Source organism: Hippocampus bargibanti, linkage group LG08 (assembly GCF_051943395.1).
Source record: "Hippocampus bargibanti isolate YZ-2025 linkage group LG08, ASM5194339v1, whole genome shotgun sequence".
In the NCBI taxonomy this organism is placed as follows: Eukaryota; Metazoa; Chordata; class Actinopteri; order Syngnathiformes; family Syngnathidae; genus Hippocampus; species Hippocampus bargibanti.
In genome coordinates, this window is record NC_142741.1 from 25,576,222 (window position 1) to 25,589,884 (window position 13,663).

Genomic DNA, 13,663 nt, shown 5'->3' on the forward strand with positions numbered 1-13,663 from the left:
GCGTGCAACTTTTGCGTATAATAAATATGCTATGGTATGGGTATGGTATGGGTTGGTAGCTTTTTGCATCAAGTGCACAGATGGCTCGTGCGGGTTGTTTGTGGAGCCTGATTGGAATTGGAATTGGATTGAATTGGATTTGCCTTTATTAGTCTCACAGTGGAGAAATTTACATTTCACAGCAGCAAAGTGATGAAAGGAATGAAAGTAGAAAAACAAAATACATGAGCTGCTGGAAAGGCAGCCACTCTCGGGGCGCCGTCTTGAAGTCAAAAGAACCAAAAAAAATTGATGGGATATTTTAACCTTGCAGTCTACACTCTGCCTATCAAAGTTGACACTGTCACTGCCGTCTGCCTGTCTCTTTGATTTTTAAACCACCCCCCTCACTGCTGACCAATCACGTGGCTTTAACCGAAGACTGGGGGCAGGGCAAAGAGGACAAAAGCAGTCGGCTGCCGTTTTGTTCTTCGTGAACGACACATCACTCATTGCGGCAGCTCCGTGTGTATCCTGAAAAATAGTTTGTATGCCAAGGTAAAAGGTTCATAAATGTAACGTTCGTAAACCGAAAAGTTCGTAAGCCAAGGGGTTCGTTCGTAAACCGAGGTACCACTGTACTTGTAACAAGTTAATCACGGGTAAAAACTTGACATGCTAAATTGTGCTTTATTGTTTATGCTATATGCGGATGTTGCACAGGTAAATCCAGAAGGCAATTTTCACGGAATGTGCCTCGAGAGCCTAAATAAGTCAAGAACGATGCAAATCATAGCGCAGATGTCAATTATTCATCCGTGCTTCTATTCTTGGCCCACACTTTACATGAGATGGTGAAAATGTACACGACTCAATCTGCTGAGACGATGGTGACAAGGGAGATGAGGGGCCTTTCAAATATGGTCCCACTGGACCGGAGCTCGCGGCAAGGCCATCAAACCGTAGCGGAGATGTTCGATCGGACACTGTGGACAATGACTCGAACCCAGAAAGATTGTCTTTTACTGCCGGCAGGAGACGTAGCCATTCATGACAGACGTCTGAATTCTGCAGCCCTCTGCCAAGTTATTTATTGAGAGTAGATGCAAATTTAAGCGATACATTAGTAAAACATAGTTTTCTTGATTAGAATACCACACCTCTTGAGTTCTAAGCACGAACAGCTGTAAGCAATAAAGCATTGTCTTTTCCATGAACTGATACATTTGTAACCTGGCTAATGAGCTCTTCCTGTGAAGGACTTTCAAGTCGTAAATTACTTCGGTGATAAAGGAGTTTCCCAAGTCCTAAATTCTGACCAAGGCCAGATCTCCGAGATGAAGATGACAGTTTAACTTGCTGTGTCTGTTGACCTCAGATTGACCCCAGGATTGTCTGTGCTTCAATTGTGTATTCGAGTCACACATGTTGACTAAGCATATAACAGCATGAAACGTTTAAATATGATAACTTCTTATTCTCCAGCACAGTTCCACTTCACGGCGTTGACCTTGTCGGCAGATGAATACTTTCATAGGTTTCAAAGAAAATTAGGAGTGCTAGTGTGTTAAAAAGTAAAATGGGCAAAGTTTTAGTGACAAGTAATGTGCGCTGGATAATAAACAGTGAAACTTTGAAAAGGGCAGAAATATTTGATTTTGTGGAGTCCTATTAGTTTTCCATTTAGTGATTATAATCCTGGGTCTGTTCTGGATTTTATAAATGCTTAGAGGTCTGCACTCTGAGTGCTCTTGTTAATTTAATGTGTTTTGTTGTTAAAATTAATGTGTTTACTTGCCGGAAAGCTGCTTTCAATTTGATTGTTGCCATTATCTCGCAGGATCGAGAAGACCACCAAAAAAAAAAGACCAGCAAAGATGCCGAGCACCTTTTCCCCCTTTTTTTGTAATGATTATTATAAACCTTTCTGTCGAAAAAAAAAAGCTGAACGCTGACAGAACGGGTTCATCTTGTGATGATTGGAAATGCAATGGTACAAATATTCAGGTAACATTTTCAAGTTAACTCATTCACACTGTCAGACGTGCAAAAATGTGTCCACTTCATCGCCTGCATTTTGGGTCATTTTCACTCCAATTGTAGGACCCACACAATATTGAGTTGTAGGACTACATAAACATTCAATGCAGTGTGAGAATCCTTAGACTCTCTTCTTTCATACATAAACGGGTAACATCCGACTTACGAGCGAGTTCCGTTCCGACCAAGCCGTCGTAAGTCGAAATGGTCGTAAGTCGAAATCCATTCAAAATGTTGACTATAGACTCGGAGGCTAAATGACATGCAAACAAATGACTTCTAATGAGCGTATTTTACAAAGTTTCCACCGCATAAAGCTATATTTTACCTTTTAAGACTTGCGCTGAATATTCCGGAAGTCTTGTTTTTGAGTTGCTGACGAGTCCTCACGTTACGTCACTGAAGGAACGCCCCTGACCGAAAAAAGGACACATTGTAGCATCACGTCAATGCATTTTGCTGTACTTTGTTTGGTCTGAAAACTTCACGTAGCACCAAAAAGAGGCAACAAAGCTCCGTGTAAGGAATTTATCAGCCTGTGGAAACGGGCTGATTAATTCCTTACACTTTCACACCATTTTCTGCCTCTTTTTGGTGCTACATTTCCCACCCCCAGATACCTCAAAACGGCACGGAATAAATTCTTGAATCGATTGCAAACATGTATGCTTTCCTCTTCAGAACTATTTGAATCATATTCATAACTGGACGAGTAACAAGAAAGCATATTCTCCGAATCTGAAGCCATTGTTTTGATTCTCTAGCAAGGCAAGACGTCTTGGGGTGACACCACGAACAAGGGGGCGGGACGGAAGTCGTTTTTGGACACTTTAAGTCATTTTTATTGGTGTTTTGCATTTGACTAAAAATATCAGCCTGTGTGTTTTGGGTATTTTAGATGCTATAAAATGTCGGTTGTCCTTTAAAGTACACTGACGGCTTATTCAGAAGCCATGCAAGCATGACATTAGCGTGGCTCTGCTCTTGTCCCAGATGCTTGTAGAAGCTTTCACAGCTAAGAAGGCGACAATAGCTGGAAGCCGCTTCAGTCACGCCAAGCGGAACAGATGAGCACTTTGAGGACATCACTTTCCAATGTTAACGCTTCACTCACGCACACTTTTTTAAAAGTCGCTACACTTGACCTTGTCATCCTGTTTTAAGCCTTTCGGGGACATTTTAGTGGACATTTTATAATAATAATAATAATAATAATAATACATTTGATTTATAAGCGCCTTTCAAAACTCTCAAGGTCACTTTACAGTCACAGGATGAGTTTTTCTGTGGGTGAGCAGCGGCAGCCACACGCCAGTCAGCTAGCTAGTTAGATAGCAAATAGATAGCTAACTAGGTAGCTAGCAAATAGATAGCAAATAGATACCAAATAGCTCGCTAGCTATATAGCCAGCTACATAGCCAGCTAGGTAGACAGCCTTTCAAAACTCTCAACGTCACTTTAGTCACAGGTTACATTTTTTTGTGGGTGAGCAGCGGTAGCCACCGTTCACTCAACCCGGAAGTAACTCAAATAGAAAGAAAGCTAGCTAGCTAGCCAATAGATAGCTAATAGATAGCTATGTAGCGAATAGATGGCCAGCTAGATAGCTATATAGTTCATTTTTAGCTAGCGAGACAGCCAGCAAATAGATAGCAAATAGCTAGCTAGCTAAATTAATCAAGAAATATTCAGACCATTAATCATGTCACACCTTCAAAAACAGGAAGTTGCCAACATGTCGCCGGCACTTTTAAACTAAGACGCTGCCATCCTTTAATTTATACACTTGTCTTGTCTTTCCAGCTTTTTCTATTCATTGACAATAAATATGATATCTTTTCCCATTTTTTTAGCGGGGGTATTTTGCAAGCACACGCGCTTTCCTATGATTGCGACGGATTAAAACTCGACTGCACCGTATCTGCCCAACCTGTGATTCATGTCATGGTCGGGGACGGCGAGTCTATGATTTCCCAGCAGTGTCGGCAGCAGGGGACAATGCTTTCTTCTATCACTTGCTCAAATTGCTCCATTTATTTGCGCAAACCCTGAATGGGTTGCACTGAGCCAAGAAACTGATTTGTCCACTGAGACAAACTTCCTTGATAAGATGTCATAACGGCATCCGGTTGCAAATTTAGTCCTTTTCACATCCAAATTGTCATTCTGTAAGGACATAAAAACAAAAACAAAAAATGACCGTCAATGACAACCAAAGTGCTACATTTGGTTGTCCCAGGAACAGCGATTTTGGGGGAAATAAAAAGAATTCTTTCTATTTGAATCGTGGAACTGCAAAAATAACAAGGTCTGTCTAAGCTCTCAGTCGTATAGGAGTGGTCCATCGATGAAAAGGTTTCTTCAGCCGTACTTCTTTGAAGGTATCGGACGTTTCGCTTCCCATCCAAGAAGCTTCGTCAGCAAACTAAAGTCTTACTGGTAGTTTCGGCCCTATATGTATATATATCCCTACTGTCCAGACATAGCGGTGCCGGACTCTGCTATGATAGGTCCCTGTTCTCAGGTTGAGGGGAGCAGAGGACTAATCCCTGCGGTTCCATTGATAGCTTCTATTGTCCTGACTGACGACTGGCCTGATTGCCCAATTTGCCCTGGTATCACCTCATCAGCATACCTAAGGCTATGTTGCCTGAGCAGTCTATTGTACGAACGATCCAAATTGAACCTCACACCACCATTTCGGTGAAGGGAAGGATTTTGCTGTTTTATGAAAATCGCTTCTTTTACTCCCCTTTCAAACCATCTATGTTCTTTCGCTAAGATTTTAACCTCATTGTCGTGAAATGAGTGGTTGCTAGCTTTTAGGTGCATATGTACTGCCAATTGAGGCCCACTAGTATTATCCCAGCGATGTTGATAAAGTCTTTTTTGGAGAATTTGTTGAGTCTCCCCAATGTATTGCTCTTTACAATTTTCATTTTCACAATGTATGGAATAAACTACATTACTTTATTTTTCATTTGGCAGCCTATCTTTTGGATCGCTAATTTTTGCCTTAAAGTGTTTATCGGTTTGAAATAAGTATGTATTTTGTGTTGCCAAAGGACTCTGTAGTTTTTCAGAAACTCCTGCAATGTAAGGTACTGCTACTCCTCTCCTTTTTGTATCTTCAGAATTTTTGGTTTCATTCCCCATTCTTTCCTTTTGACATTTGTTAAAAGTCCACTGCGGGTAACCACAGTTTGTGAGTGCTCTCCTGATATGTTTTGACTCCTTTTCTCTACCTACTGTCAATGACAACCTACATAAAGTGCTACATTTTGTTGTCCCTGGAACAGCGATTTTGTGGGGATATAAAAAGATTTTTTTTTCCATTTGAATCGTGGAACTGCAAAAATAAGGCTTGCAGATGCGAGTGGGATTTGTGATAGCTTGAGCAGATAAGAAGATGCACTTGAATTGTGTCCTCTGATCCTCGAAGATTGCTTCCTGCTTCCACAATCTTCTCTAAACGGTGTTATTAACTGCTTGATGGCGCAGCAGCGGAAGCTCTGCGAAACGTGTACGCGTTGTTTCCTTTTTTTGTCAACAGCATTCAAATGCCTCTTAACGCTATCTTCCTTTTTCTTTCTGCCAACAAGCACGCCGGAAATTGTCATCTTAATCTGTGCCATCTTTCTTATAAATAATAATCAATTTCATTTCTATGTGACAAAAACATCAAATACAGTGATACCTTGGCTTACGAACTTAATTGGTTCCCAGACAGTGTGTAAGGTGAAAAATGTGTATCCCAAAAAATAATTTCCCATAGGAAACCATTAAAATGAGAATAATCCGTTCCCAGGTCTCTATAAAACATAATTTTCTACTTTCTAATTTTCTAAGCCTTAAAACTGCACAAAATATACCTTATTTTTTTGTATAATAAATGTGTTATGGTATTATAATTAAAGAAATATAATGTACTATATAATAAAGTCGTTTTATTGACCTTTGTGATGGCCGTTGATGGCTTGATGGAATGGAGTCATCAGCATTAAACACTTGATGAGAAACGTAGCCTTCTTCTTCTTTCACCATCTTGAAGAATGATCCCTTGTAGCTGCGATAATTTTACCTAGTTCCTCATCAACTGTTCTGCGATAATTTTACCTAGTTCCTCATCAATTGTGTTCTGTTTAGCTGAAAGACTTTATTATATAGTAAAGTGTATTTCTTTAATTATAATATCACAGCACATTTATTATACATAAAATAAGGTATATTTTGTGTAGTTTTAAGGGTAGAAAATTAGAAAGTAGAAAATTATGTTTTCTGGGGACCTGGGAACGAATTATTCTCATTTTAATGGTTTCCTATGGGAAATTAATTTTTGGGATGGACAGTTTTCGCCTTACACACTCTGTTTGGGAACCAATTAAATTCGCAAACCAAGGTATCACTGTATATGTTTGATATAATTGAGGGATTCTGGCTAACTTATTTTGTAAGGCGCAAGGTCATCTTTTGAAGACAATCAGGGATTTTGGGTGCATCTTCTACACCGGAAAATACACAATGTGGATTTTTGGTGCCATTCTGGCCCGCCACATATTTTCATTGATATCCCCAAAAATAAAATTCCACAGACTTTATGATGACAGCAAGGAGATGAAGGAGGTGTGGGGGGTCACACAATGATGGCTTGTTTGTAGATATATTTCTCTCATGGTAATAAATGACTTTTTGCCAGTGGCGGCCATTTCAATGATGAGCAAATGAACATCTTGCATCCCCGTCGGTAATACCTGTCATTAATCTTAGTCGGCATATGATTTAGTGCGGTGATCAACGGGGGGCACTTTCAAAACTGCATCAGCATTAAAGTCGCTTTCCTGCCTTTGAGTCGGGTTTTCTGGCTTATGAACTTAATCGGTTCCCAGACAGAGTGTGTAAGGTGAAAAGTGTGTATCTCAAACATTAATTTCCCATAGGAAACCATTAAAATGAGAATAATCTGTTCCCAGTTCCCCATAAAACATCATTTTCTACTTTCTAAGCCTTAAAACTACACATATATAACTTATTTTATGTATAATAAATGTGGTATGGTATTATAATTAAAGAAATAAACTGTACTGTATAATAAAGCCCTTTTATTTACCTTTGTGAATGTCGTTGATGGAATGGAGTGGCCGGTTTCCTCAGCATTAAATACTTGATGAGGAACGTAGCCGCCTTCTTCAACCATCTTGAGGAATGATTCCTTGTAAGCTTTGGCAGCTTTATCGTCAGAACTGGCTTCCTCACCATGACGAATAACACTATGAATCCCTGTACGACGCTTAAAATTCTTGAGCCATCCGTGGCTAGCCTTGAAATCATCAATGGATGACGAGGTTCCAGGTTGCCTCTTGACCACATCCGAGTGAAGTTGCCGTGCTGTCTCTGCGATAATTTGACCGAGTTCCTCATCAATTTTGTGGCCACATTTTTGCACATCGTTTGGCAGCGAATGAGTTAAGATGTACACTGTTGGTACGAAGCCCTGTCTCTTTGCAAGTCACCAATAATTTGACTGAATGAGCATCCCAAAATGTTAGCTGAAGAATAGTTATGACTCCATCGGCAAGGCCGTATTCCTCAAAGCAGTCTGGATCTTTACCGTTACGCCGAGTATCATGAACGTTGTGCTCATGCGCTCTGAATCCAAGATGCTGTCCAATAAGTTCCATGAAAAATCCATTAGAGTCGCTGTGCTTGTTCTATTGAAAAGCTTAATGGCCTTCAAGGTCGGAACAGGTGCTCCGCAAATTGCTTCACTTAAATGATTCATGGGGACGGATCTGGAAAAGGGACGGCATTTTTTTTTTAATATATTTTTTAACATCTGCAAAGGGAGCAGAAGGTGTGTTTGAACCAGCTAGTGAAAAGTCTTGAAACGTATTTTTTTATAGATACAGTGATACCTCGGTTTACGAACCCCTTGGTTTACGAACTTTTCTGTCCAGATCTCCTAGAAGATGACAGTTTAACTTGCTGTGTCTGTTGACCTCAGATTGACCCCAGGTTGTCTGTGCTTCAATTATGTATTCGAGTCACACATGTTGACTAAGCATACAACAGCATGAAACTTTGAAATATGATAACTTCTTATTCTGTCTAATCTCGATCAGGTGCCTAAATCATTTTCACCTTCCCTGCCGGTGCAGTGACAATTCCAAACGACAAAGAATACGACGGCGGCGGCGGCGGAGGCGATCTGGACCCCAGATGAGCGACTTATCTTAACTACCTTCCCATCAGCCTCCGAGGGCTTCAATCAGAAAGACCAGTTATGATTTCCTCAGCTTTTTCCAAAAGCCCATGGCCCTTTTCTGTGAAGGGAAAACTCATCTCTGTGTGTTTTTATCATTTTCTTCCATATTTTGGTCAAATTGCGCAATCATAATAATCATTCCAACTTTTTTTTTTCCAATGCGCTGCTGAGTGAGCATTTTTTGACATGTCTTTAAACGTATTTTCGTTTGCATCTAAAGTCTGAAGCATAACCAATCTGTCATCCAATCTTCATGTCACAAAGAGGGTACAGAAAGTGCTGAAGAATGAATGACTGTGTCTTTGTGTTGTCATATAATTTGTTTATTTATTCATGTTACTTCCGGGTTAAGTGAACTCTGGCTGGCTGCCGCTGCTCACCCACAGAAGAACCTATGCTGTGACTATAAAGTGACCCTGAGAGTTTTGAAAGGCGCTTATAAATCAAATGTATTATTGTTATTATTTCTGTTAGCCAGCTAGCTTTCTCTATTTGAGTTATTTCCGGGTTGAGTGAACGCTGGCGCGGGTGGCTGCCGCTGCTCACCCACAGAAAAAATATCCTGTGACTGTAAAGTGTCCTTGAGAGTTTTGAAAGGTGCTTCTAAATGAAATGTATTATTATTAGTATTATTATCATATTCACTAATTTATTCGGGAATTGCAAAGTATGACATGGAGCGCCATTCCTGAGTGTGTTTGATTTTTTTTCTTGCCGGAGTGCCGATAAAGCGCCGGTCAGACCTCCGTTTTTCCTAACACCAATAAAAATGACTTGAAGTGTGCTAAAACTGCAACAAAATGAGCTGCGAATTGGGCATTTTCAGAAAGTCCCGCCCCCAGGTCGTGATGTCACGCCAAGACGTCTTGCATTGCTAGTGAATCAAAACAATGGCTTGAGATTCGGAGAATATGCTTTCTTGTTACACATCCAGTTATGAATATGATTCAAATAGTTCTGAAGAGGAAAGCATACATGTTTGACATCGATTAAAGAATTTATTTGTGCCATTTTGAGGCAACATTGGGGAGAAATCTCTCACACAAAATAAGAGGCACAAAATGGTGACCTCCTGTGGCCACCTTTGTTTCCACAGGCTGATAAATTCCTTATATGGCGCTTAGACGCCCTCTTCTGGCCTTCTGGCGGCTTTTGGGTGCAACACGAGGTCCCCAGACCAAGCAAGTACAGCAAAATACATTGACGTGATGGAAGGACGGCTACAATGCGTCTTTTTTACGGTCATGGGGCGGTCCTTTAGTGATGTCACGTACGGACTCGTCACCAACTCAAAAACAAGACTTCCGGAATATTCAGCGCGAGTCTTAAAAGGGAAAATATAGCTATATGCGGTGGAATCTTTGTCAAATACGCTCAGTAGAAGTGATTTGAAGCCATTTTACAAATTATGGACACAACTTGTCCGAAGACGTCGGTTGTCCTTTAATCCTTTATAGCGCATGCACACTCCGATACTAATCACGTCCACGTTTCAAAAGACTCAAAATTCCAATCCAGTCGAGTTGATTGAAAGAAAATGAGTCTCTGCAGACTAGACGGGTTTCTCTATTTCTCACTAATTGTCATGTTCCGCATCTTACTACAAATTAGCAAGTGTGGAAGGCAGACAGACAGACAGACAGACAGGCGGTGTACGTGCCATAAATTAATATTCCGACCCTGAGCATCCGTATTATGTAGCTGCTTGGCACAAATACGCCCCCACGGCCCCCCAAAAAAAGGACATAAATAAAAAATGACATTGAATGGCAGACTGAGGTGATTAATCGTGCCCTACTTGCATTCACACCATAACTCTGAACAGAATGAAGCCAGTTTACAAAAGCAAAGTTAAGTCCTGTCAAATTAGGACATTTTCTGACACCTTCACCCACTATTTTTTTTAGTCAACTTAACTCATTCACTGCCAGACGATGTGCAAAAATGTGTCCACTCTAGTGCCAGGGTTTTTGTCATTTTCACTCATAAACGGTGGAAGGAATAAGTCCATACGTATTTATCTATTTATTATTAGTGTTTGTTTATTTATTTATTGCAAGATAGGACATTTATTTATCTATTTAGCTATTTATGTATCTATTATTTATTTATTGCAAGATAGGACATTTATTTATTTGATTATTTATTGATTTAGTTGTGCTTATTTATTTAGTTATTTGTTTGTGTTTATTTGATTATTGCCAAATAGGTCCTCTATTTATTTATTTATAATGCATTTTTATATTTTTTTTTTGTTGTGTTTTTTTCATTTATTGCAAGATATGACCTTTATTTAACGAGTTAGCTATTTATGTACCTATTAATGTATTTATTTCTGTATTATTTATTTGTGTTTATTAATTTATAGCAAGATACGACATTTATTTATTTATTTATTTATGAATATGCTTAGAATGATTTGACAAGAAAGAAGGATCACTTGGTTAACATTATTACATTTCAACTTGGACTCTTGGTTATATTTCCAAGAATGTAACAAATTGCTACAGGCTATGTTGACCTTTTTTTCACCCATGAAGGCTATGGTGCCCCATTCAAAACCTCTGTCCGTCTTCCAAAATGCCGTGTCATCGTAGCATGATGATTCCGTATCAAGAGCGAGTCCTCTTGCGACATCAAATGAGAAACAATCAATGATTCTTAAACCAAATGTGCGAGCAGTGGACCGATGAGATAAATGAGCACTGAATAGACATTCAAACAAAATCCATCATTTACGTGCATGGCTAGGTAGCACTTCAAATGCGAATGATTAGCCGGAGATTCCATTTGTCACTTGCTTTCATGTACTTTGTGTCTAAGTGAGTCGTCTTCTTCCCTTTCTTTTTTTTTATTTTTTTATATCTGCCATCGAATGTCATGAAAGCAACAAAGTCAACCTCGTTCCACTCAATCCGAATGGCGGATTCATATTTTCAAAGGCACTTCACTGCATTGACGGTTCCTTGAAGTTCTCTCACATTTCCGAGTGAGGAGCACATTTGGGGGGTTACGAATCAGACCACCAGTGGATCTTAAAAACGATACTGGTGGGGGGGGGGGGGGGGGGGGGGGGTGTGTCAGTGTCAGCGCTTTTTGAAATAGACATCATTTGATGATAAACGAGCTGCTCTCACACTTTGGAGAAAAGGTCAAAGAGTTCCAGGGGAGTTCTCTTGACTGCTGTGATGTCACGAGAGGCTCGGTCCTGGAGGGGAAATATAATAGCTAGCAACCCAAAGCACCTATAAGGGATCATTCCTCAAGATAGTGAAAGAAGAAGGTTACGTTCCTCATCAAGTGTTTAACGCTGATGAAAGCGGTCACTCCATTCCATCAAGCCATCAACGACCATCAAAAAGGTCAATAAAATCAATTTATTATGTAGTACCATTAATTTTTTTTCATTATAATACCATAGCACATTTATTATACATAAAATAAAGTATATTTTGTTTAGTTTTAAGGCTTAGAAAATTAGAAAATGATGTTTTATGGGGAACTGGGAATGGATTATTCTCATTTTAATGGTTTCCTATGGGAAATTAATTTTTGGGATACACACTTCGTCGTACACACTCTGTCTGGGAACTAATGAAGTCCGTAAGCTAAGGTATGACTGTATTCCTACTTTATTAGTCCGATAAATTGGTAATAACCCGAGGCCCCGCCTCTGTGCGCATCACTCGCCTGCGCTTTCAATGTATTCAGATTTCCAAGTTTGCCTGAATAGAGCGTCAAAATCCTGGCTCGGGGGCTACGGATGTTTTCGCATCGATGGCTAACCCGTAAACAACATTTGGATCAGAATTTGCTTCTCGTGAATGTGCCGCCGCAGGAAAACAAAGCCGGCGGAAGGGTAGGGGTAGCGGTGGGAAGGGTGGTGGAAAGGGGGTCTTGTGGGGGTGGGGGTCCAGAAAGATGCTAAGGGGATGAATGAGAGCTTCCTCTCCATTAGCTGATTGAATTGAGAGTTCTGTGGGGCTGGAAATTATTTGCTTCTAATCATCCAATACAAGCAAGACTTCAGCGCATCTGCACCGAGGAGGAAAGAAGAAAAAAGTCCGAGTCAGCCATGCCAAGTAAGATGCAGGTGGCCTTTTTCGAAGAGAAAAAAAAAAAAATAACAATGCTTGAGTGCTTTTCTGTGCACCTGATACGTCTATTTTTCCTTCTTTATAATATAATAACAATCCATTTCATTTATAAGTGCCTTTCAAAACTCTCAAGGTCACTTTACAGTCACAGGATCAGTTTTTGTGTAGGTGAGCAGCGGCAGCCACATAGGTCAGCGTCCACTCAACTCGGAACTAACTCAAATAGATAGGAAGCGACTCAACTAAGAGATGATGATTTATCTATGCTATGTTTTGGAGTTTGGAGTTAGAGTGAAAGCGACGCCATTTTTTTGTTTCCTAACTGACATCAGAAAAACGTTTGATAGCATCTCAAATAGCCAAAACATACATGCTGTTATTGTTAGTCAAATGCAAAACACCAATAAAAATGACTTCAAGTGTCCCAAAACTGTCCTTTAAAGGACAACCGACACCTCCAGACCGTCCATAATTTGTAAAATGACTTCAAATGACTCTCATGACAATTGACTATCAAATGTGTTAATATTTTGATGTATTTTTATGCATTAGGAAACATTTCTGAATTTTGGGGCGTTTGGAACGAATTAAGGCATTTACATGGAAAATACGTCTCGACTTACAAACATTTCTCGTGATGAAACTTCTTCCATTAGATGTATTTATATGCGAGAATTACAGCAGCTCCTGTACAGGTAACATTCAACTTACGACCAACTCGACTTACGACCACGACCTCCAGACCCTATTTTTACGAGTCTCTATTCAACATTTTGAATGTATTTCGACTTACGACCATTTTGACTTACGACCGTTTGGTCAAAACGGAACTCGGCCGTAAGTCGGATGTTACCTGTATTGAGTTGTTCTACTTCTTCCTTTCATTAAGGCATTTACATGGAAAATACGTCTCGACTTACAAACATTTCTCGTGATGAAACTTCTTCCATTAGATGTATTTATATGCGAGAATTACAGCAGCTCCTGTACAGGTAACATCCAACTTACGACCAACTCGACTTACGACCACGACCTCCAGACCCTATTTTTAAGAGTCTCTATTCAACATTTTGAATGTATTTTGACTTACGACCATTTTGACTTACGACCATTTGGTCAAAACGGAACTCGGACGTAAGTCGGATGTTACCTGTATTGAGTTGTTCTACTTCTTCCTTTCATTAAGGCATTTACATGGAAAATACGTCTCGACTTACAAACATTTCTCGTGATGAAACTTCTTCCATTAGATGTATTTATATGCGAGAATTACAGCAGCTCCCG

The 13,663-nt window shown here is 39.9% G+C and overlaps 1 protein-coding gene across 3 annotated transcripts in view; it reads right to left on the minus strand.

The window, feature by feature from the left end:
* ikzf2 (IKAROS family zinc finger 2) overlaps positions 1-13,663 on the minus strand; it is a 210,787-nt gene that overhangs the window by 181,056 nt on the left and 16,068 nt on the right. For all 3 annotated transcript variants that reach the window (XR_016115881.1, XM_089003439.1, XM_089003438.1), the window contains exon 3: positions 2,348-2,432. The gene's annotated coding sequence lies outside the window, so the exon portion shown is untranslated. The remainder of the gene's footprint in view (positions 1-2,347; positions 2,433-13,663) is intronic.